We start from the raw sequence: 6,364 nt of genomic DNA on the forward strand, positions 1-6,364 counted from the left end.
GATTCCCAAATGGAGTTAAAGACAACTACCAGTTGAAGAAATATGAATTCTAATGGACAAGATGGCCTACAAGGATACTTACTCCATTATGTACTAAGTCGATTTTGGCCTAATTAATACATTAATTTTTGACACAAAAAAATAACTGTAAGGTTAATTTGTCACAATAGGTTTGCATTTGTGCATGTTTCTAGTTGTGTTTATATAAGAAGAGCTGATCTATCTAAAGTTTTAAATTTTCTACCAAAGCAAACTCTACTGTTCAGTACTGTCATCTAGCACACTAAAATAAGATCTAATTCACAAAACAAGATGGGTTTGTGAATTGAAACTTATGGGCATGAAGTGAGCCCCTACTTTTCTTTGACTGTAAAACTTGAGTGGATCAAGTTGTAAGGATATAGTTTGAATGGCTTCTGTATTGTCTATGGAGGTAAAGATATAATAATCTGAGTTATTCCTGACCCATCCCCATTACAATTTTTTATAATTTTAGATAGGTCAGCTTTTATAATGATTGTGTGAATGGTGAAAACATATTAAGTCACATATATTTTAGAAACGGAGGTACTGACAGATGATGACAAGGAGAACTCTTATCTTTTTGGTATATAATAAAAAGCAAAGGAGATGATACAATGATACAGCTGAATAATTTAAGATTCCTGATTTAATGGACCTATGCACACACACAATAGCAGGTATTATTAAATTATGGCATATATCGTTACTTTCTTTTCTTCAAAATGTGCTGGTTTTGGTGGCGGTAACACTCATTCTGCAAAACTGGGAGTCCCAGTTTTGGAGAAAAAGCTGGGTATAAATATGAAATATGAAACCCAAGCTCCAAACCTATAGCACCAGAGTCAGGAATTGAATGGTTTCCCCCTATCTAGTGATGACTTTACTTGCCTTGTCACATTAGCCTTATGGTTTTTGAACTATGTTGATTCATAGGCCTGTGATGAAAAAACGTTTTTCAATATCGTAGCTGTTTCTAACGTATTTTTGGATGCTGAATTTGAAAAACATAATAATAATGTCCTATCACACAGTTGTTTCACCAGTTCAACATTACTCAGCTTTGATTAAGTGTGGTCACTGATATTCAAGTGCAGTTTCTTTTAGACCTTTTGAATGGATGTATGTGCTTCATATCAGTGAGTTAAAGTGTTTTGAAAGACTTTAACCCTTTTCTTACTCTTTGAAGTATAACAGAAATGACATTTGACTCTGGTGAAGTTCAAACCAAACCAAACCCTTGGTTGAACAGATTTCCATTACTGTGTTAACAGAGCTAACACAATAGTATTGTAAATTGTTTTAAATAAAAGATAAAAGAGAGCCTGAATGTCCTCTTAAACATATTGTCATCATAATAAAATGTGACGTTTGCTGTCAGGACTAGTTAAATTTCATGTTATGTCATTTTGATTTTGATTCATTGATTCGGCTAGTGGCTTCCTTTGTTTATAATTATTCCCATTAATAAAATTCTTCTCATAGTGCTACTAATTAATAGACGAGGAACAATATTTAGAGAGGGATAAAAAGTGTAACTCAGCCAAGCAAGTCAATGATTGGAAAACCGATTTACTTGTTGAGATGCAAGAGAAATATTCTCCAGAACTTGGCAAAATTTTAGATACTCTTGACACATGGAAACCAAAAGAAATGTTCACCATGAGAGAATTAATCATTGTGAGAAAGACTATAAAAGCCCCAGAATTGATGCCGTGTGATGGTACGCTTGCTGTATAGTGGTACCTCTTGGTCATATCATGTCTGTATGTACATAACATCCTGAATAGCAGAATATACACCCATCTCCCCATTCACTATTTTGTGTCACTTCTCCATGCCAGTGCCTGTGGATAATATTAATGTGGTAATATTATTGTACATGACTATATAAGAATTAATAATAGTATTTGCATGAAAGTGACACTACTGTGCTGAATGAAGAGTTAAGATATGGTGTTGTTGGGGAACCATAGAAAGAATACTATAGAAAAATTAACAACTGTTGCTATTGTTAAGATGGACAGGTTTAGATGCTGTGGGTCCCTGCTGTGCATTTATACTTAAATAAAGAGTTTAAGTTAATTCCGAAAACGCTATGTCTGTTCTCAGTTGGACCTGGAGGACACTACTGTATATCTGCTACAACAATATGAATACCCCCCCCCCAAGTATGTGTCCACATTTCACACTGCAATATCATTTTAACTTCCATGGCTCCATCTGACAAAATCCTGGGTTTGGTAATTCAGTGAGATATGCAGACTCCTCTGTTAGATAGTCCCAGTTACACAGCTCAGGAAAGTACACTAGAGCTTTCCAGCAAAGAATTTCAAGTACCCTCTCAAACTATGGATCCCTGGATTCCACAGGATGGAAGCATGACTATGAAAGTGGCATCAAACCGCCAGAATTGTGCAGTATGGATACAGCCCTGGAAAGGGAGGGCAGGTACATAAGATTTGATGTACTGATTGTTGCCCAGTTGATTTAGGCTACACATCTATTGCTTAGCCACAGCTAAGGAGTCATTACATGGCTGGGCTATTTGTGAGATTAACAGTTCAGTCCTCTACATGTCTCATAGAATCCTCATAAGATTTATTCCTGCATAACTGAAAAAGGGGGTGGCATGCCAGTTTACACAAGATGAGTAAACTCGTTACAACTACTTTACAATAAGAAAAGTGACGAATCTTGCAGAATCTATACCTCTCCATGTGAAATGGCTGGTAATATGCATCATGGCTGGAGCCAAAGTGAGAATTTATAGATGATTTGAGGGTCTTCTGATTCCCCCCATCTCCCCTATCCAGGGATAAACCAAGAATAAACCAAGTGGGGCTATCCAGAATAAAGCAAGTGGGGCCTTTTTTAAGGTTAACAACAACATATAGTACTATGACTGTTACAATTACTACTTCTATCCACCTTGAGTTCCAGTTGTGGGGGAAAGGCTTGGTATAGATGATGATGATGATGATGATGATGATGATGATGATGCTGATGATGATGATGATGATGATGAATCATACTAAACTTCATCCATAGTATATTATTGTATTGTTGCTAGCTGCTTTTGAGTCAATCTCAACTCATGGCGACCCTGTGAATGAGACATCTCCATGCCCCCCAGTCCACTACCTCCCTGTCCAGGTCCTGCAGGCTCAGGCCTTTGACCGTCTTGATCGAGTTTATCCATCTAGCATGTGGCCTTCCTTTCTTTCTACTACCCTCCACCTTTCCTAGCATAATTGCTTTTCCCAGTGAGTCCTCCCTTCTCATGATGCGTCTGAAGTATGACAGCCTAAGATTTATCATCTTGGCTTCCAGGGAGATTTATGGCTTGATCTGCTCTAGAACCCACTTGTTCGTCTTTTTGGCCACCCATGGGATCCTCGTCACTCTTCTCCAGCACCACTCCCAAATGAATTAATTTTCTTCCTATCTGGTTTCTTTAATACTAGTAAATCAACATCAGATAAAGTCCTTGGAGGAAGACTAGGATTTGCAACAGATTAAAAGTCATGGATAAGTAAAAATGGCTTTGCCTGATGCCCAAAAAGTTGCCATACAGGTGCCAAATGAACATCTCAAGGGGATTTCACATCCAGTGCCTCACCACAAAAGAGGCTCTTTCTCTTGTCAGGGATTGCACATTTCTCTCAGTGGGAAAGAGCTTCAAAAGAAGAATGATTGATATATATATATATATATATATATATATTAAAAAACATCCATGTTGCTAAGATCTCCTTCTATATTAACTATCAATCTGACTGTACTACTTCAGATTGAAAAGGAGAACATTTTTAACAGCCTTTGAAAGACACCATCATGCCCTCTCCTGGCTGCAAAGGTTCACTGCAAGCAGATTTTGCACCAAGGGCTTCATTGTTGAGCTCTTAAGGCAAAACAAAAGATAGTAGGGTAGGTGTGATTGAGATTATATAAACAGAGCAAATGAATTACAGTCGCGCCTCGCCATACGCTGCCTTTTTATAGGCGGCTTAGAGCATAGGCGCTCAAACCCGCCGGTGCGCGCAGGGCGGAAAGGGCGGCGCATCCCATTCAATTGAATGGGTGCGCGCGCCCATGCTGCCGCGCCACCGCGCACGAGCCCCATTGTTTCCAATGGGGCTTGAGCATAGGTGGAATTCACCTTACGCGGAGGGATCCGGAATGGATCCCCCGCGTAAGGCGAGGACCCACTGTATTAGATAGGGGTTACATCTGATATTACTAGGAGAGCTTGAGTTAGCCTGATGCTGAGAGTTGAAGGGGGAAATCCTCTACTCACATAGAATCATAGAGTTGGAAGAGACCACAAGGACCATCCAGTCCAACCCCCTGCCATGCAGGAATTCCCAATCAAAGCACACCTGACAGATGGCCATCCAGCCTCTGCTTAAAGACATCTAAGGAAGGAGACATGCTCATCCTTAGAACTGTATCACCCATACCATTTTCCAAGTCACCATTCTGTCCTTAATACTATATGGGGAGAAATATCATATATATTGTTCTCCATACCACAAAGATGCAGGTTTTTTTTTTACAGCAACTGGAACTAAACCCAACTCAGGTTCATTCTGAATCATACTTCTGTTGAAATTGGAGGGGCTCATTTCTCTACAGCATGTGGGGTAAAGGGAATAGGAGGTGTACAGTTCAGTTTACATGCCTTAAAAAGATATACAGTCATCCCTCCATATTTGCGGCTTTGATATTTGCGGCTTTGATTATTCACAGATTTCATTAATATGTTCTCTCTAGGACTGTCCAGGTCCTCCAGTGCAACTCTGTGGTCAACTTTAACTAAAAGTTGCACTGAAAGACCATTTGTAGCTACTCCAGTGCCATTCTATGGTCAGAGTATGTTGGACATTGACCACAGAGTTGCACTGGAGGACCTAGAGATTCCTAGAGAGGTGTCCTCTCAGGCAAAAACAGTGTTTTTGTTATTTGCGCTTTTCCCATATTCACGGGGGTCTTGTTCCCCTAACCCTAGCGAATATGGAGGGACAACTGTACATTCTTTGTTTTTTTATTCAATGGTCAGAAGATCTCACTGCTTTATCTACTCATGAACATGCATTTTTTAGCGATCACAAAGTGAAATCTGGAAACAGCTCTGTACCGTTAATGGCTGTGTAGAAGAGGGAATTTTAGCAGGTTTGGCTTGTGACCTGGTTGCGTGACAAGCAATATGTCCTGAAATCCACCTTTCCCTCTTTTTTAATATTATTAGGTAGGATGCATGAAAAAGCAAACATGGCTGCCCCATCACTTCTAGTTTGGCCTTATCACAAGTGATATTATCTCTGTGTTGAGCAATGCTTAGGAGTGAGAAATAAATGACTTGGGAAATGGTAAAGAGTTATTGCCAGGTACCCTGACCATAGAGAATGAACACTGTGTATAAAACAAAGCTGCTATGCAACTGTCTTGAACAACAAAATTAGAAACAAATGCCAATACAAAATAAAGGTAGAAGTAACCTTTATAGGTAAATGAACCAGAAACAGTGCTATTTTTGTCCAAGATTGTAAGAAATTCTCATGTCTGTGGGCCACTTTGGATCTTATATTTTCCTGCCTATGTTTTAGAAAAATTAAGGAGATGAGCCAGAAGATGGCCAGTAGATTTGCTTTTGTAATGTATGAAAATACTTCACTGGGTTGTTGCATTTACTATGGACAATAATCTCGGTGCCCAGAAGAGATGTAGAACAGGCCCAAATCAAGAAATTGAGCCTTTCCTAGCACAATGATGTGCTGGCAAAATTGCACACCTGTTAATTTCTCCCCACTATACAATTGTCCATTTGAAAAGTGGGATCACTGGTATGTGAATTTTAGGAAAACACATGGGAGCTTGATCTTGCAATGGGTGAATACATGCTGGACTTCCAGCATTTTCTCCACGGACATGACATGAAATGACGTGAAATTAAAGCATCAACCACAGGGCAATGTATTAAAATAGATAGGCAGAGAGATGTATCCTGAAAGGACTGATATTGAGACGATTGTCTGTGTAACAGGAACGTGCACAAGTAGGTTGCAAATAGGTTCCATAATGTTCATTAAGACTTATTCCCTATTAAATATGTTTAGGATTGGAGCCTTTTGGAAACTTTCTTTCTTTCTTTCTTTCTTTTTCTCTCTTTCTTTTTGTCTCACAAGTCTGTTTACGAATTCTCTACTCTACTAAAAGAATATTTTCACTAATAGGCTTTTCTGTACACAGACATATAAGAGAATGAAGTATGTGCTAAGGTGAACTATGCCACTTCAGATACCAGATGAAGATAGAGTTGGCAGTTTTTTTAAAAAAGTAC

At 38.9% G+C, this 6,364-nt stretch overlaps 1 protein-coding gene across 1 annotated transcript in view; it reads right to left on the reverse strand.

Moving 5' to 3' along the window:
* Positions 1–6,364, reverse strand: part of MYL1 (myosin light chain 1) — a 39,515-nt gene that overhangs the window by 14,158 nt on the left and 18,993 nt on the right. The window lies entirely within an intron of this gene.

The sequence above is a fragment of the Sceloporus undulatus genome, chromosome 1 (assembly GCF_019175285.1).
Source record: "Sceloporus undulatus isolate JIND9_A2432 ecotype Alabama chromosome 1, SceUnd_v1.1, whole genome shotgun sequence".
Taxonomy (NCBI): domain Eukaryota; kingdom Metazoa; phylum Chordata; class Lepidosauria; order Squamata; family Phrynosomatidae; genus Sceloporus; species Sceloporus undulatus.